Raw genomic sequence first — 18741 nt, forward strand, 5'->3', positions numbered from 1 at the left:
GAAATATGCATAAAATTATTTTAAAAACATTTAATAGTCACTCATAATCCCACCCTTCAGAGATTGCAATTAAGTTTTATTTGGGTACATTTCAGCCCAATCTATATTCTGTGCATGTTATTGAACCGTTGCAATAATATTTTAAGTACAATTTTGTATCCTGCTTTCATTTATAAGTGGTTTCCCAATTATACATGTAACAAGCTTAATATTAAATAGCTTCATAATATTTCATGACATGATGCACCGTAATATAATTACTCACTATTACTAATAATTGTTTACTATTGTGAACAATCTTGCAGGATGTACAAAGTGTAAAACATAAAACTTTGCACAGAACAATATCCAGAAGAAAACTCTAATAGTTCTCTAAAATCAGTACTCTGAACAGGAATGTGGACTACATTTACATTTTCTTCTTTAAATAACCCATTTGCATTACCAAAATCCAGAGACAGTGTGATCATATGATCAATGTCTGCTCTTATACTTGATACTCCTCAATTCTTAAACTAGAGCAATGCTTGGAAATAAGTGTTCCCTTATGGTTTCCTACTATTTGTACTAAATCAGCCCTAGACTATCTACCTTCAGAGTTATTTTATAGGACAGAAACAAATAAATAAGGTCATCTGTTAAGACACCTATTTAAGGATATCTCTTTATTGTTGTATTTATAATAGTTATATATAACATATAATATAAATAGACTTCTATTTTATGCATATAGTAATAGACTCTAGCTCTGATTCACTAGAACATCTCCTTTTTCATGTTAGGACAAAACCCTTTGCTGCATCTTCTTCCACAATATCTGTAATTTAGTTTTTTAGATTATATTTTTACATCCCTGGTTCTGGCTCTCACATCTATATCCAGGTTCCTGATTCTTTTCTTTGTTCTGTGTCCGAGGAGTAATAAAATCACTGAAACAAAATGGAATCGATAAATAATATTTCATTAAAGATTACTAAATAGTTTTTCCCCTATAAAAAATAGCACAGTTCTGCCCTAGTCAGTGTGGCTCAGTTGGCTGGGCACTGTCCTCTGCTCCGAAAGGTTGCTGGTTCGGTTCCTGTTCAGGCACGTCCCCGGGCTGTAGCCACACTTGCTTTTCTCTCTCCTCTTTGTGTTTTCTTAACCATATGAGAGTAAGCTGTGGCGTCATGACACATCGTCCCTGATACTTCAGCATGTACCTCCTAGGAGCGAAGACATTCTCCTCCTTAAACACAATAACACTATCACACCCAAGGAAATTAACAGTAAATAGTGTTGTCTAAAATATTCAGTCCATATTTAAATTTCTGACTTGCTCTAATTTTTTATATTCTTCCCTATCCCCACCTCATTCTGGATCCAATCATGGACTATACGCTCCTGTGGTTTGAGATGTCTCTTTAGATGCCTATAATCTAATCAGTTACTTTGACTTTTTTCTTCCTTTCATGAGGGACATTTTTTAAAAGGCCAGGTGTGATAATGAATTTCACGTGTCAAGTTAACTGGGCCACAAGATGCCCAAATATCTGCTTAAATATCTGAGGGATTAAGGGAGGAGATTATCATTTGAATCAATAAACCGAGTAAAGCAGATACCCCTCTTTTATGTGGGTGGACATCACCCAATTCACTGAGAGTCTTCTTGAATAGAAAAGCAAAAGGGCAAAGGAGGGTTGAAACTATCTGACTGCCTGTGGGGCTGAGACCGCGATCTTATCTTAGGCCTTGAGACTAGGAGTGGCATCTCCGCCTCCAGCTCTCTGGCTTTCAGGCCTTCGAGCTACTGATGGAGGAAGTAAACCCCAGTTTAGAAAAGGCAAGTACCCAGGAGATAACCAGACCCTGTTGCTTCCCAGGAGATAACCAGACCCTTTTGCCTCCTAGAGATAACCAGACCTTTTCACTTCCTGCTTCTCTGTAAGCTGCTTACCACTCTCGTGTCTAAAGAATGTCCGCCCAGCCGCTATAAAGCTAGGCGCGCCCTACAGCTCTGGGCCCAGAATTTGGAGACTGCCTCCTCTGGGTCTGCATGCATGAATAAAGGAACCTCTTCGCTTCCTCCAGTGTTCAGTCTGAGTCTTTTTCATAACATTTTGGTTCCCTGACCGGGAAATGACTCACACGAGCAGGCGACTGCCACCAGTGAGGTGGCCCTGAAGGTGCTCCGTGGAGCCTGTGATGGAGGGAAGCATGCCCCAGTTATTTCTGGCCCCTGCCCATTCTAGCTCCACGGCCAGCTGTCGGCGAGGTTCACACCCCATCCAGGCTGCCAGGGGAAACAATTGGGTCCAGCTTCAGGGACTGTGCAGCTTCAGGACCGGTGAGTGCCCCGGGGACCAGGAGCCCGAGTACAGGCCCACCCTTGAGGAGGAAGGAGGGACTGATCACATCTCAGGCCTTGCGGCCACCAGGTAGGGCAAGCCCTAATGGGAGGGAATGTTTAAACCCATTTGAATGTCAGTGTGTGAGTGAGTGTGAATGTCTGTGTGGCTCCACCGGTGCAAACCTACGGAGTCTGAGTGGCCCCAACCTGCGGGACCGTGGTAACCTTATACGAATCAGGGCTATATCAGGTTCTGGGGGACACAGTCCCTCCCTGCAAACCTGATCTGAGTCAGGGGTTTGTACTGACCTGCCAAAGCACCTAAATGCTCGGGAGGGAAGCGGCCAGGCGGGCGAAAATCCCCATCCCTTGTCTGTCTGCACCGTTTCGGAGGAGAAACCATGGGAGGAGGCCCATCAACAGTATTCGACTGCATGTTGCAGAATTTTGATCAGTTCCGGGGCCAGGATCCGAGCATGACCCCGAGCCAGTTGGAAACCTTCTGTTCAGTTGAATGGTCTAGTTTTGGGGTAGGCTGGCCCCAGGAGGGAACCCTCAATCTAGGAATCATACAGGCAGTACATCTGATAGTAACAGGGAGGCCAGGACACCCAGACCAGTACATCTACATAGATAGATGGCAGGAACTAGCTCAGGACATGCCAAAGTGGCTCCGACACTGTGCTGGGAAGAACCAAAATTGGCAGGGGTAACTGGAACAAAGTAAAAGACCTCACCTTGCCAAACGCGGGCAGTCCCTGCCCACGTACTTGTGGCTCAATCTAAGGAAGCATGCCAACCCCCCATTCTCAAAGGCGACCCAGAAGAACTGCCTGTCCACTTACCCCCCAATATGTGCCTGAGATGGTGCCCCAGGTACCCCAAATTGAAACTCCATCATCATCTGTCTCGTCAACACCAGCCTCAGAAGCGCCCCCGGACTCCCAGGTCTTGACAAGGTGCCAGCAATGGCAGCCACTCCAGATTCCTCTCAGGGAGACCCAGGCCCCCCTACAAATTGAGCCAAATGGTACCAAGCACCCAGGACAAACCATCGTTTATTACCAACCGTTCACCACCACTGACCTCTTAAACTGGAGGCACCACACTTCGTCCTACTTGGAGAAACCCCAGGCCCTGATTGACCTTATGGAGTCCATCATGCAGACGCATCACCCCACCTGGTACAACTGCCGACAGCTACTCCTCACCTTGTTCAACACCGAGGAGCAAAGGCACATTCTCCAGGAAGCCCACCGATATGTAGAGACCATGGTGCCCATGGGCACTTTAGACCCAGCCCAATGGGCAAGAGCAGCAGCACCTGAGGCCAAACCTGACTGGGACCACCACTCAGAAGAAGGAAGGGCCACACTTCAGAGGTACAGGGCCCTTCTCCAGGGAATCTAGGCGGGGGCCCGATGGCCTACTAACATGTCAGAGGTAGCCAATGTGACTCAGCAGCCTGATGAATGCCCTGGGGATTTTTATGAACGTCTCTGTGAGGCCTATCGGATATACACCCCGTTCAGTCCTGAAGGGCCAGACAACCAGAGAATGGTCAACATGGTATTCATCTCCCAATCAGCCTTGACATTAGGAAGAAGCTTCAGAAACTCGAGGGCTTTGCCAGAATGAACATAAGCCAATTAACAGAGATTGCCAGTGAGGTGTACAATAACAGAGCGGAGACGGCCGAGCGGGAGGCTGAAGAAGAATGGAGAGAAAGGCAGCCCTCCCAGAGCCGCGCTAGGAAAGCCCCTGCCACCCAGGAAAGGCCAGCAGCCAGAAGGAAAAAACAACCCTACACACTGGGGTGTGGAACCAGACCAATGTGCATACTGCAGAGAAAGGGGACACTGGAAAAGAGAATGTCCCAACCAAAAGAAGAAAACACAGGCCAATAGGCAATCGGGACCTGAGACCCAGGCGCCTACCATCCTTGGTCTGGCAGGCCTAGACTCGGACTAGGGGAGACCGGGTTCACTGCACCTTGGCCCCCATGAACCCATGGCCCAAATGACAGTAGGGGGCCAACCCCTCCCCTTATTGGTAGATACTAGGGCAGAACATTCAGTAGTAACCACTGCGGTAGCACCTCCCTCAGGGCACAAGATCTCTATCACTGGCGTCACCAGACAGCCTAGTGGCCCCAAACAGTTTTGTCAAACCCTAACTCTAGAACTTGGGGTCCACCAGGTAAAGCACGAATCCCTGTACATGCCGGAGTGCCTGGTTCTGCTCCTGGGACGAGACCTACTTTTTTTTTTTTTTTAATCCTCACCCGAGGATATTTTTCCATTTTTTGTACAGATAGAGTGGGAGGGAGAGAGAGGAAGGGAGAAAGAGTGAGAAACATCGACGTAAAGGGACACATCGAGTGGCTGCCACCCGCACGACCAACCAGGGCCGGGGACAAACTGCAACCGAAGTACGTGCCCCTAGCGGAAACCGAACCCGGGTCTCTCCGGACCGCAGGCCGACGCTCTAACCGCTGAGCCAAACTGACCAGGGCGAGACCTGCTTTCTAAGCCAGGAGCCCAGATCTCCTTTCGCCATCGGGAGAGGCTCACTTACAAGGTGGCGCCTCACACCTCACAACAGTCTTAGTTCCCCGGGAAGAAGACTATTGACCATATAAGGAAGCGGAAGAAGGCCAACGGGAGCCCACAGAGGGAAGGGGAATTTACCTTCGAAAGAGATATCCAAAGGTCTGGGCAAAAGACAACCCGCCAGGATTGGCAGGGAACCATCTGCCTATAATTATAGAACTGAAGCCGGGAGCCGGACCGAAATAGATCCGCCAGTACCCCATCCCCGGAAGGTCAGGATGGGCATCACAGAGGTAATCCAGAAGCATCTGAGGGAAGGTATACTTGTCCCATGCCAGTCCCCCTGGAACACTCCCTTGCTGCCAGTGAAGAAGCCAGATGGGCGTGGATACAGGCCAGTACAGGACCTGTGAGCAGTGAACAAGGCAACAATTGCACTGCACCCCATGGTACCAAACCCATACACACTTCTTAGCCAGCTCTTGCCGGAGGCGGCCTGGTTCACCTGTTTGGACTTGAAAGATGCTGTTTTCTGCCTCTGACTTGTGAAGACGAGCCAACCACTCTTTGCTTTTGAATGAGAAGACTCCTACACTGCGACAAAGACCCAACTGACCTGGACCAGATGGCCACAGGATTTAAGAATCTGCCCACTGGGCCAGGAGCCCATGGTCCGCAGCAGCCTGGGGGAACCAGCGAACTTGTCTGGGACCAGGGGACTCAGCTGGAAGCTGCTACTGCCTCGGCTGTGTGCTAAGCCCTCGGCTGGTGCCGCAGATTCGGCTGCCCTTAGCTGGGAGCAGCGCCATTGGGTTAAAAGTCCCAGGCGGCTCCATGATGCAGAGTCTGGACAGAGGCTAAATTGGCAGCAGCCACTCACCTTGGGCTCCGGAAGAGGGAGGGTAGACTGGACTGGAACTGTGTGGGGACACTTGGGATTTGGAGGGTGCTCAGAGCTTTTGCTGAGTGCAGCCACGCAGGACAGTGGTCATCTTAACTCCTTCCCAGGGCCGTGAGGAGAGGCGGTGGCCCCTCCCTCAGAGATTCAACTCCACCTGGCGGCCATTGAAATGCTAATTGAGGCCCATTAACAACCAGCATCTGCCCCACCCTCGGGAAATCCTCTTACACTGAACACCTGAGGGAGTTTTTCAAGCAACTCAGAAACCAAGGTTCTTCAGGTGACCTCTATTAATAGCCTCCAGGCCAAAAAAAAAAAAAAAAAAAAAAGCTAGAGGAAAGTTAAGACTTGACAGTGGTGGTTAAAGTGGGTCCCCCCTGCCTCATCCAAACCCAGGAGAGGGAGCCACAAACAGCAGAACACCAACACCCATAGGGAAAATTTGGCAGACTCCAAAGCCCACTGTGATAGCCAAAATGGTGAAACACAGAAACAAAAGCCAAATGAAAGAACAAGAGACCTCTACCGAAGATGAGATAAATGAGGTGCAGTTAAGCAAGTTAACAGAACTAGAATTCAGAGCCATGATCTTGAGGAAGCTCAATAGCATGAGTAAGGACATAAGCACCATGAAAAAAGACATAGAAATGTTGAAAATAAACCAGTTGGAAATAAAAATGACATATCAGAAATGAAAAACACATTGGAAGGTCTAAAAAGCAGAGTAGAGGAAGCTGAGGACTGGATCAGTGAATTAGCAGACAGGGTAGAAAAAAATCAACCAATCAGAAAAACAAAAGGGAAAAACGATTAAAATGCAGGAAGACAGCTTAAGAGAACTGTGGGACAACTGGAAACATAATAATATTCGCATCATAGGAGTCCCCGAAGAAGAAGAAGAAGAAGAAGAAGAAGAAGAAGAAGAAGAAGAAGAAGAAGAAGAAAATGAGCAAGGGTTAGAGAATATATTCAAAGAAATAGTGACAGAAAACTTTCCTAATTTGGTGAGAGAAGAAGGCATTCAAGTTCAAGAAGCACAGAGAGCCCCAAGTAAGAAGAACCCAAACAGGCCCACACCAAGACACATAGTAATGAAACTGCCAAAATTTAAAGACAAAGAGAGAATCCTAAAGGCAGCAAGGGATAAGTGACAGGTTACCAACAAAGGAAACCCCATTAGGCTCTCAGCTGACTTCTCACAAGAAACACTACAGGCCAGAAGGGAATGGCATGAAGTAATCAAGGTCGTGAAAAATAAGGATCTGAATCCAAGACTACTCTACCCAGCAAGGCTATCATTCAAAATGGAAGGTCAAATAAAGAGCTTCCCAGACAAAAAAAAAAAAGGCTAAGGAAATACATTAGCACCAAATCAGCACTGCAAGAAATGTTAAAAGCACTGCTGTAATTAGCAGGAGATATGGGAAGAAAAATAGAACCACACAAAACAAAAATGGCAATAAATAAGTACATATCAATAATCACCTTCAATGTAAATGGATTGAATGCTCCCATAAAAAGACACAGAGTAGCTGATTGGATAAGAAAGCATGACTCATCTATATGTTCATTACAAGAGACCCACCTCACAAGAAAAGACTCACATATATTGAAAATGAAGGGATGGAAAAAAATCTTCCAAGCAAACGGAAAGGAAAAAAAAACTAGGGTAGCAATACTCATATCTGATAAAACAGACTTCAAAATGAAGGCCATAACTAGAGACAAAGAAGGCCACTACATAATATTGAAAGGATCTATCCAACAGGAAGATATAACCTTGATAAACATATATGCACCCAATATAGGAGCACCAAAATATATTTGAAGTCCTTCTGGAGGACTTCAAAGGAGAAATTGATAGCAATACAATCATAGCAGGGGACGTCAACACCCCGCTGACATCACTAGATAGATCCTCTAGACAAAAAATTAGCAAGGAAACAGAGACTCTAAATGAAGTACAAGATCAAATGGATTCAATAGATATCTACAGAGAATTACACCCCAAAACTACAGAATTCACATTCTTCTCAAGTGCACATGGGACATTCTCAAAGATAGACCACATGGTAGAGCACAAACTAAGTCTCTACACGTTCAAGAAGACTGAAATCATATCAAGCATCTTCTCAGATCACAATGGCATGAAACTAGAAATCAATTGCAAGAAGAACATACAAAGTCATTTGAACACGTGGAAGCTAAATAACATGTTATTAAACAATGAATGGGTCACCGAGGAGATCAAGGAAGAAATCAAAAACTTCATGGAAACCAATTAAAATGAAGACACAACAAGACAAAATCTATGGAATGTGGCGAAAGCAGTTCTGAGAGGGAAGTTCATAGCACTACAGGCCTACCTCAAAAAACAAGAAAAATCTCTAATAGACTATCTAACCTCACAACTTAAAGAACTAGAGAGCAACAAAAAGAAAACCCCAGAGCAAGTAGAAGGAAGGAAATAGTAAAGATCAGAGCAGAAATAAACAACATAGAGACCCCAAAAAACAATTCAAAGGATCAATGAATCAAAGAGCTGGTTTTTTGAAAAGATAAACAAGATTGATGGACCCTTAGCTAGACTCAACAAGAAACAAAGAGAGAGAACCCAAATACACACAATCAGAAATGAAAGAGGAGAAGTAACAACCAACACCACAGAAATACAAAAGATTGTTAACAACTACTATGAACAATTTTATGGCAACAAATTCGACAATCAAAGTGAAATGGACAAATTTCTAGAAACACATAGTCTCCCAAAACTGGACCAGGAAGAGATAGAAAACTTGAACAGACCAATAACAACTAAGGAAATTGAAGATGTAATCAAAACTCTCCCAGCAAACAAAAGCCCAGACCCGGATGGCTTCACGGGGGAGTTTTACCGAACATTCAAAAAATAACTAACACCCATTCTCCTCAAACTATTTCAAAAAATTCAAGAAGAAGGAAGACTTCCAAACTCGTTTTATGAAGCCAGCATAAGTCTAATTTCAAAACCAGAAAAAGACACTACAAAGAAAGAAAGCTACAGGCCAATATCCCTGATGAACACAGACGGCAAAATCCTGAACAAAATACTAGCAAATTGGCTCCAGCAATACACCAAAAAAATTATCCACCATGACCAAGTGGGATTCATCCCAGGAATGCAAGGCTGGTACAATATTCGCAAATCAATAAACGTGATACACCACATAAATAAAATGAAGAATAAAAACCACATGATCATATCAATAGATGTTGAAAAAGCCTTCGACAAAATCCATCATCCATTTCTGATAAAAACGCTCAGCAATGTGGGAATAGAGGGATCATATCTAGACATAATAAAGGTCACATATGAAAGACCTACAGCCAACATCATACTCAATGGGCAAAAACTAAAAGCATTTCCCTTAAGAACAGGAACAAGGCAATGATGCCCACTTTTGCCACTCTTATTTAACATAGTACTGGAAGTCTTAGCCACAGCAATCAAGACAGGAAGAAAAAATAAAAGGGATCCAAATTGAAAAAAGGAAGTGAAACTGTCATTATTTGCAGATGACATGATACTATATGTAGAAAACCCCAAAGACTCCATCAAAAATTACTAGACTTAATAAATAAATTTGGCAAAGTAGCAGGATACAAAATTAACATCAAGAAATCAATGGCATTCTTATACACCAAGGATGAACTCACAAAAAGAGAAACTAAGAAAACAATCCCATTTACCATTGCGGCAAAAAAATTAAGATACCTAGGAATAAACTTAACCAAAGAAATACAGGACCCATTCCCAGAAAACTACAGGTCATTGAAAAAAGAAATAGAGGAAGATATAAAAATGTGGAAGCACATACCCTGTTCATGGATTGGGAGAATTAACATCATTAAAATGTCCATATTACCCAAAGCAATCTGTAGATTCAATGCAATCCCCATCAAAATACCAATGGCACACTTCACAGAATTAGAACAAGTACTTCAAAAGTTCATATGGAACCAAAAAAGACCTCGAATAGCCACAGCAATCTTGGAAAGGAAGAACAAAGTTGAAGGGATCACATTACCAGATTTCAGGTTATACCACAAAGCCACCGTAATCAAAACAGCCTGGTACTGGCACAAGAACAGGCATATAGACCAGTGGAACAGAACAGAGAACCCAGAAATGGACCCAAGGCAATATGCTCAATTAATATTTGACAAAGGTGGCAAGAGCATACAGTGGAGTAAAGACAGCCTCTTTAATAAATGGTGCTGGGAAAATTGGACAGCTACATGCAGAAAAATAAAACTGGACCATCAACTTACACCCTACACAAGAAGAAACTCAAAATGGATAAAAGACTTAAATATGACTCATGAATCCATAAAAATCCTAGAAGAAACTGTAGGGAACAAAATTTCAGACGTCATATACAGCAGAATTTTTACTGACACATCACCTAAGGCAATAGAAACAAAGGACAAAATGAACACATGGGACTACATCAAACTCAAAAGCTTCTGCACAGCGAAAGATACAATCATCAAAACGGAAAGGCTACCCACTGTATGGGAGAGCATAATTGCCAATGATACATCAGATAATGGGTTAATTTCCAATATATAGAGAGTGCTCATACAACTCAACAAAAGGAAGACAAAGAACCCAATTAAAAGATGGGCAGAGGAACTAAATAGACACCTCTCCAAACAGGACATACAAATGGCCAAGAGACATATGAAGAAATACTCATCATCACTAATCATCAGAGAGATGCAAATTAAAACAATGAGGTATCACCTCACACCTATCAGAATGGCTGCCATCAACAAATCATCAAACTACAAGTGTTGGTGAAGGTGTGGAGAAAAGGGGACTCTAATACACTGCTGGTGGGAATGCAGACTGGTGCAGCCACTATGAAAAACAATATGGTGTTACCTCAAAAAATTAAAAATTGAACTTACATTTGACACAGTGATCCCACTTCTAGGAATATAATACCCTAAGAAGCCTGAAACACCAATCAGAAAGAATATATGTACCTCCATTTTTGTAGCAGCACTAATTACAATAGCTAAGATCTGGAAACAGCCCAAGTGTCCATCAGTAGACGAATGGACAAAAAAGCTGTGGTACATATACACAATGGAGTACTACACAGCTGTAAGAAAGAAAGATCTCTTGTCCTTTGAGACGACATGGAGGGACCTGGAGAGTATCATCCTGAGTGAAGCAAGCCAAACAGAGAAGGACAAGTATCATACAATCTCATTTATTTGTGAAATATAATGAACATAACAGTCTGTGGAATGGGGTAGTCCCAGAGACGTGGAGGTGGGGTACAGACTGAAAATCCTCAGAAGAGGGGATGGTGGGAGAGAGATCAACCACAGAACTTATATGCATGTATGCATGAACAGTGGACATGGACAACAAACTGGGGACAGGGCGGGGAGGGAGGGGAAGGGGGGAATCTGTGTGTGTGTGGGGGGGGGGTAGAAACACCTGTAACAAAAATTAATTAAGAAAAAAGAAAAAAGAAAAAAAAAAAGAATCTGCCCACTGTCTTTGGAGAGGCCCTGTCCAGAGACTTATAACCGTTTACTGATACAGAAACGGACCTGGTGCTGCTGCAGTATGTAGATGATCTCCTACTAGCCGCCCCCACATTGGACTGGTGCTGAGAGGGCCCCTGCAGCTCCTTGAACTGCTAACAAAGGCAGGTGCCGGGCCTCGTGGAAGGAAGCACAGATACGCCAGGTCCAGGTGAAATATCTGGGATTCCTCATTTCCCAAGGGAAACGGGTCCTGGGCCAGGAAAAGAAGCAGGTCATGATGGCCCTACCAACTCCAGCCACACGGAGGGAACTTCGAGAGTTCCTAGGGGCAGCCGGGTTCTGCCGAATCTGGATACCGGGTTATGCAGCATTAGCCAAACCACTCTACCAAGTGCTAAAAGGCCCAGACACAGCACCCCTCTTATGGGAAGCTGAACAGGAGAAAGCCTTCCAGGCCATAAAAGATCACCTTGGGCACATGCCGGTCCCAGGGCTGCCAGACCCCAGTCCGCCTTTCAACCTCTACATGCATGAAGAGGAGAAAATAGCACTGGGGGTCCTCACACAGCCACTGGGACCACGGCAAAGGCCGGTTGCATACCTGTCTCAGGACCTGGACAGTGTGGCAGCAGGCTGGCTGCCCTGCCTGAGGGCCACAGCTGCAGCTGTCACTCTCCTACAGGAGGCAGACAAACTAACACGTGGGCAAGAGATCAAAATATTTGTTCCCCACGCGATATCTAGCCTTCTGGCTGGACAGGGACACAAATGGCTCTCCAACCCGACACTGACACGGGACCAGGGACTTCTCTATGAGAATCCCCAAGTGAAAGCACTCTCCGGCGAATAAACCCAGCTACGTTCCTTCCTGCGGAGCTGGGAGAACCAGACCATGACTGCCTCGAGACAGCTGCGGAGGTCATGCCAGCCGACCAGATCTGCGGGACCAGCCCCTAGACAGGCCAGACAACGCTCTACACCGATGGGAGCAGGTACATGACTGAGGGGAAACGAATGGAGGGTACGCTGTGTGGACAAGGAGAAAATAATTGAAGCAAAGCCCCTGCCGGCCGGCTGGTCTGCCCAAAGGGCAGAACTCTGGGCATTAATTAGGGCACTCGAAATGGCAGAAGGAAAAAGGGTCAATATTTACACAGACTCTTGGTAGGCCTTTGCCACCATACACATCCATGGGGCAATCTACCTAGAGAGGACTCTTTACAGCTGAGGGGAAGAAAATTAAAAACAAGGCAGAAATACTCTGACTGCTAGAAGCAGTCTGGGCCCCTCGGGGAGGAGCAGTAATGCATTGCAGGGGCCGCCAGAAGGGAGACAGAAGTAGCCCGAGGGAACAGAAGGGCAGAAGGCAGCAAAGGAGGCAGCTACAAAAGGGAGGCCCCAACAAATACCCCAGCCATAGACGGTACCCTATTAGAACTGAACCTCAATCAGCCAGACTACACCCCGGAGGAACAGAAATGAGCTATACAAGAAAACTGCCTCCCTTTGCCCTGGCCGGGTTGGCTCAGCGGCTGGAGCATCGGCCTGCGGACCAGAGTCCCAGGTGCGGTTCCCGCTAGGGGCACGTACCAAAAAAAAAAAAAAAAGAACTGCCCTGAACGCCCACCAGCCCACCAGCATATGGAAACTGCTGTAAGAATGGCTCTACGTACCCCACGGCCAGGCCAGCAATCTCGTCAGGCAATGCCATGCCCTCACACACCTGGGGAAAACATCTCTAGAGGCCTTACTTGGGAGATATTACTACTTCCCTAATGTGTCTGGACTATGTGCAGTGGCAGCAGCTCAATGCCTGGCCTGTGCCAGGAACAATGCAGCAGCTCACCCGAAAGGGCTTCCCGCAATACAACATGGGGGCAACAGCCTTTGGAGGACCTACAGATAGATTTTACTGAAATCAGGCCAAGCTGGGGATACAGATATTTGCTTGTATTAGTCTGTACTTTCTCTGGATGGGTAGAAGCATTCCCCACCAGGACAGAACAAAGCAGAGGTATTCAAGACCCTCCTCAGGAAAATGATCCCCCATTTTGGGTTGCCTATGACCACTGGCAGTGACAACGGGCCAGCCCACTCACATAAACCCGGGGACTACGTATGGATTAAAGACTGGGAAAAGGAACCCCTGCAACCCACGTGGACAAGGCCCCACCTTGTCATACTAACAACCCCTACCGCACTTAAGGTTGCAGGAATCACCCCCTGGATCCATCACAGCCGAGCCAAGAGGGCAACGGACCCAGTGGATTCCAGGAGGACAGACGGGGACCCAGAGGACCAGCTGCCATGGTTGCCGACCCTGAAGCTGAAAAGGAAACCAGGCATTGACGGAGGCTCAGAGGAATGGACAATTGCCCAGGATGGTACCTGACTGCAGTGGGAAGTTTTGCTATAATCTTAGGAATTGGACTGATGACTGTGGCCCCAACAGAATGGAACACCTGGGAGCGACTGGCTCTGGGGGGAACATATCTTGGATTGTCTGTGCTTTTGGATACTTAGTCTGCTTTGCTTAGCAGACCCTTCTCCAGTTGAAGCCCCTGTATGTAAATGTAGCAAGCCTGCAGAAAGGATACGACTTGCAGGAGGAATAGCAAGCTATAAATCCCCTGCATCACCCTTCACATATGCCACTGCTATGCCCGCGGAATGCCTACAACACTTCTCCCAGGTAGGGACCAGGCTGGGCGTCCCACATGTGTCTGGGACAATAAATTATACATGACGGGGAAATTGGGAGGGACCATTGGATACCAGAGTCAAAAGTGTCAGGCATGCAGGCCCCTGGGTAGACAGGTCTGTTGGAGTAGCTACTGCCAACTAAGTGATTTAACCCAGGAAGAATTTGAGACGGTTCGGAAAGAAGCTGTTAGAAAAATAGCCGATGGCTGAGGAAACAGGAGGAAAAGATAATATATAAGGGTGCCAACCTTACTACTTTCCAGGAAGCACTACAGAAAATCAGCCCCACAGTACAGGTTCAGGAACTAGTAGGAACCATGTACTCAGCATACCAGAATATTAGCAACTCCACTCGGGAATGTTGGGTTTGCCTACCGTTCCAGGGGAAAGGACTCCTAGGAATACCTGTTCCACGTACCTGGAGTCATACTGGGATGCCTCCTGGTCCCAATCAGACCCTAACCCAGGAGCCCATAATAGCCGATGTATTCCTAGACACTAGAGGTTCCAATGTAACCTGCCAAGAGCCGGAGAAGGTCTCCCCAGAAGGAAACCCAGTAGGGTTTCTTAACCCAGAGCTTTGTACCAGTAACTTCGGTATCCCCAATAACAGCAGTTTATGTACTGAGCCAGGACTATTCCTCCTGTGTGAACGGGAGGCCTGTAAGTGCCTCCCCGCCAACTGGACCGGGAGATGTCTAGAGGTCTTCCTTACCCCTAGCCTCAGCATCTGAACCCCCCAGAAAATATTGAACCTACTCCTACTCTGACTGAGCTGAAAGAGACCTACCCAAATCAAAAGGGGGGTAGCCTAGCAGTTGCAGCGGGAATTGGCATTGCAGCTGGGATAGGGACAGGAGTAGGGGCCTAGGGTTCTCTGCCTCTACCTACTATAAGTTGTCTGCCCAACTTAATGCAGACATGACTACAGTAGCAGGCCCTTGACCACCATCCAACAACAGATTAATTCACTAGCAGAAGTAACCTTACAGAACCACCGGCTCTAGACTTGCTAACAGCAGAAAGAGGAGGAACTTGCATGTTCTTGGGGGAAGAATGCTGCTACTTTGTAAACCAGTCTGGAATCGTAACACAAAAGGTCAAAGAACTCAGAGAAAACATAAAACACAGAGCCAAAGAATTAGAAAACTGGAATTGGGGAATAGATTCACAGGGCTGGCTCCGATGGCTACTTCCACTAATTGGTCTGTTAGCCATCATTCTCCTAGGAGTAAGCCTTTGATCATACATAATAAGGACCACAGTCCAAACTTTAGAGTCCACTGTAACCAGGCAAGACACGGCCAAAATATTGGCCCTCCAACCATATCAGTACAGATATCAACTCCTATGAAAGACCCAGATTATAGAGATTTGTATCATGAGGCAATAGGCAGCAATAGCAGCTAAGAGCATCAAAAGTGGGGAATGATAGAGGAAGTAAACCGCCAGTTTAGAAAAGGCAAGTACCCAGGAGGTAACCAGACCCTGTTGCTTCCCAGGAGATAACTAGACCCTTTTGCCTCCTAGAGATAACCAGAACTTTTTGCTTCCTGCTTCTGTAAGCTGCTTACTGCTCTTGCATCTAAAGAATGTCTGCCCAGCCCGCTATATAGGCGCGCCCACAACTCGGGGCCCAGAATTTGGAGACTGCCTCCTCTGGGTCCGCATGCGTGAATAAAGGAACCTCTTCGCTTCCTCCGGTGTTCGGTCTGAGTCTTTTCCGTGACACTACCACAGTATATATATACTGTTGGTTTATATATGTATATATCTATATATGGAGAGAGAGATAAACTGTTGGTTTCATTTTGCTGAAGAAGCCTGACTAATACACCAGGTAAACTGTCTTACAGAATTTGTAAAACGCCTCACAATATGAACTTGAGAAATGATTTCTCTCACAATTAAATATTTAGGTTAAACATTTTCAGAAACAGGACCATATAGGAAATGTTATCCAAGTTTCCATTGTTAGAACTAGAGTTGTTTCCTTGCACAAATAAATGATAAACTAATGTGGCAAACAGTATCTGCCTATATAACAGAGCAACCACATTTTAGAATAAAGATTAGAAAGAGAACGTATCTCCTCTACCTGTTACCTTCTATTGGCAGGAGAAATCAAAGGGTATAATGCTCCAAAGACTTTCTAGTTGGCATAAAGAGTCAAAGAATACAACCTACACATTAAAAATAAAAATGTCTTTGTATCAAACTGTTTGAAGTGATTATTTCTAAGGATTGGAATTGCATGGGGACTTTCTCTATATTATTTTTGCAATGTTTGTGTGTTTATAACAAGCAGATATGACTTCATTTCTACAATCAAGGAAAAATATTCCAAATATGAAAAACACTTAAAGATTCAGAGGCCCCCGTTTTCCTACAAGACTAGGTAGCATGGGATTTCCACGCTCACTCTTTTCATAGTGAAACAATCACTGGGCAATATTAGCCCTTGAGGCTTTTCTTTTTGTTTTTAATCCTCACCCAAGGATATTTTCTCCATTGATTTTCAGACAGAGTGGTAGGGAAGGAGGAGGGAGAGTGAGAGAAACATTGACATGAGAGAGGCACAAAGATTGGTTGCCTCCTGCAGGATCCTGACCCCAACCGAGGCACATGCCCTTGACCGGAATCAAACCCAGCCAGTCTTTGGTGTGTGGGCCAACACTCCAACCACTAAGCCAAACCAGCCAGGGGTAGCCCTTGAGTTTTAATGGTGGTAAATGTCTTCAGCTTTTTTACAAGACTTTAATGGATTGTGGTTTTAAGTGTTCGTATTTATTTAGGGGGAAATTACAAACATCACAGAACAAAGGAACCATCATTGGTTGATTATCTGATATAGAATAGAGCTTTCAAATGCAATCTTCTCCCTTTGATTCTTTTTTTCCTGTTAAGCTTTTGTTTCAGATTCAAATACATTCTGAATAGATGCAATTAACCTAAACAATATGTATAACCTTATACTACTGTACTGACTTTGAAGTGAGTAACCTTATTGCATAATTGAACTAAGTGTCTTTTTTTTTCTCGTTTCTGCTATGTGTCTACTGATTATTATAGGTATTATGTGTTTTCGAGCTTTCATCATCTTGTTGATTTATTGTTTCACTGTTTCCGCTGTCAAAAGCTTTTTGAAAAATGCCTGCTCATTTCTGATGATATTGTATTTGAACGAAAATGATTACTCCCTAAGACTTGGCAGGCTGCAAATTCATACCATACTGAGGAGTGAAATCTAGTGCAGGAGAGCTGGAAATTCATTCTAGACCATAATTTCTATCCTCCTGCATAAACAGGAGGGTAAATTTGATCTAATCAAACCAAAATGTCTTTTCTTTCCATTCGCTCCAGTAATCTCTTCTGCCATGCATAGAACTGTGCTTTTCAACCCTAGGTGGTATCCCACTAAAGGAACATTTATTTTTAATGAATGAGAGAAGAAAAACAATGTCAAGAATGTATCACATTTAGCAAGGATCCCCACAGAAACTTTACTGTTACAAACTACTTCTCTACCCAAATCATTTTAAAGTTATAATCAAATGTCACATTACTGTTTCTATATTTCCTCTAGCCTATAGACGTTCTATTTTCTTGAAGTGAAAATACGACAATTGATAGGAAATCAGCTTCCACTTCACTCCTTCCTCCAGCTCTACATCACGTTCAGGATCCTGGCTGTGGTGGATAGACTCGTGTTTGAGTGCTGGTTCTGAGACCTTGGGGGTCATTTAATCTCCCAAGGTTCAGTTTCTTTATCTATAAAGTAGCAATGTCTTTATTGTGAAGAAAAAATTTCACAAAATATGTCATATGCTTAGCACTAGGTCTAGCACGTGAGTAAGAGTTCCAGACATAAAGGTTCAAGTTATTAATTGTTATTTTAGTTTTAGTCTCTCAATTTAACTATTTCAGGTAGCAACTAATTTCAGGGTACTCAACTTAACTCTTCCAGGCCACAGCTGATTCATTCTACACTACCACAGTATTGCAGTGCTTTGTCACATTTCCATTACAAAAATAAGCCAAATAGGCAGAGCTCCACTGATTGGCTTGGCAGCAGAACCTGGTAATCATTGAGGCACCCACCCAGCTCATTGAGCCATATCATTATCATAAAGGTAGAAAGTCATTAAAAAGGATCTGTTAAATACTACCTGTTGTCTTACTGAATACTCATGAGTCTTGCTTGGAGATTGGGTTAAATAGTCCCCTAATGAATAGCCATCTATATTGAACCATCAAGAAGAGTACTCATTGCCTTGGCCAGGTCAGGTGGCTCAGTTGGTTGGAGCATTGTCCCTTACACCAAAGGTTAGTGGGTTCGAATCCCAGTCGGGGTATATACCTGGGTTGCAAGTACAATCCCTGATTGGGGTGCATACAGGAGGCAACCAATCAATGTTTCTCTCCTTCTCCCTTCTTTTCTGTCTGAAAATTAGTGAAAACATATCCTCAAGGGAGGATTTAAAAACAAACAAAAAAACAGTACTTATCAGAATCAATCACAGATTTTTTTCTCCCTGTGTATTATTGTTTCATGGCACTAAACGGAATTTTTGCATTATTCAGTTCTCTATTTCCAGGAAGGAGTAGTAACCTGATGCTTTCATGCCATTTAGCATTTATAGAAAAAACTTACTTTCTCACAGTCATATGAAGAGACAGAAGAGAAATCTGGAGCCTTACAACGAGGA

The 18741-nt window shown here is 44.6% G+C and overlaps 1 protein-coding gene across 1 annotated transcript in view; it reads right to left on the bottom strand.

Moving 5' to 3' along the window:
• EPSTI1 (epithelial stromal interaction 1) overlaps positions 1–18741 on the bottom strand; it is a 121569-nt gene that overhangs the window by 89344 nt on the left and 13484 nt on the right. The gene's annotated exons all lie outside the window — the stretch shown is intronic.

Source organism: Molossus molossus, unplaced genomic scaffold (assembly GCF_014108415.1).
Source record: "Molossus molossus isolate mMolMol1 unplaced genomic scaffold, mMolMol1.p scaffold_m16_p_9, whole genome shotgun sequence".
NCBI classification, from domain to species: Eukaryota; Metazoa; Chordata; class Mammalia; order Chiroptera; family Molossidae; genus Molossus; species Molossus molossus.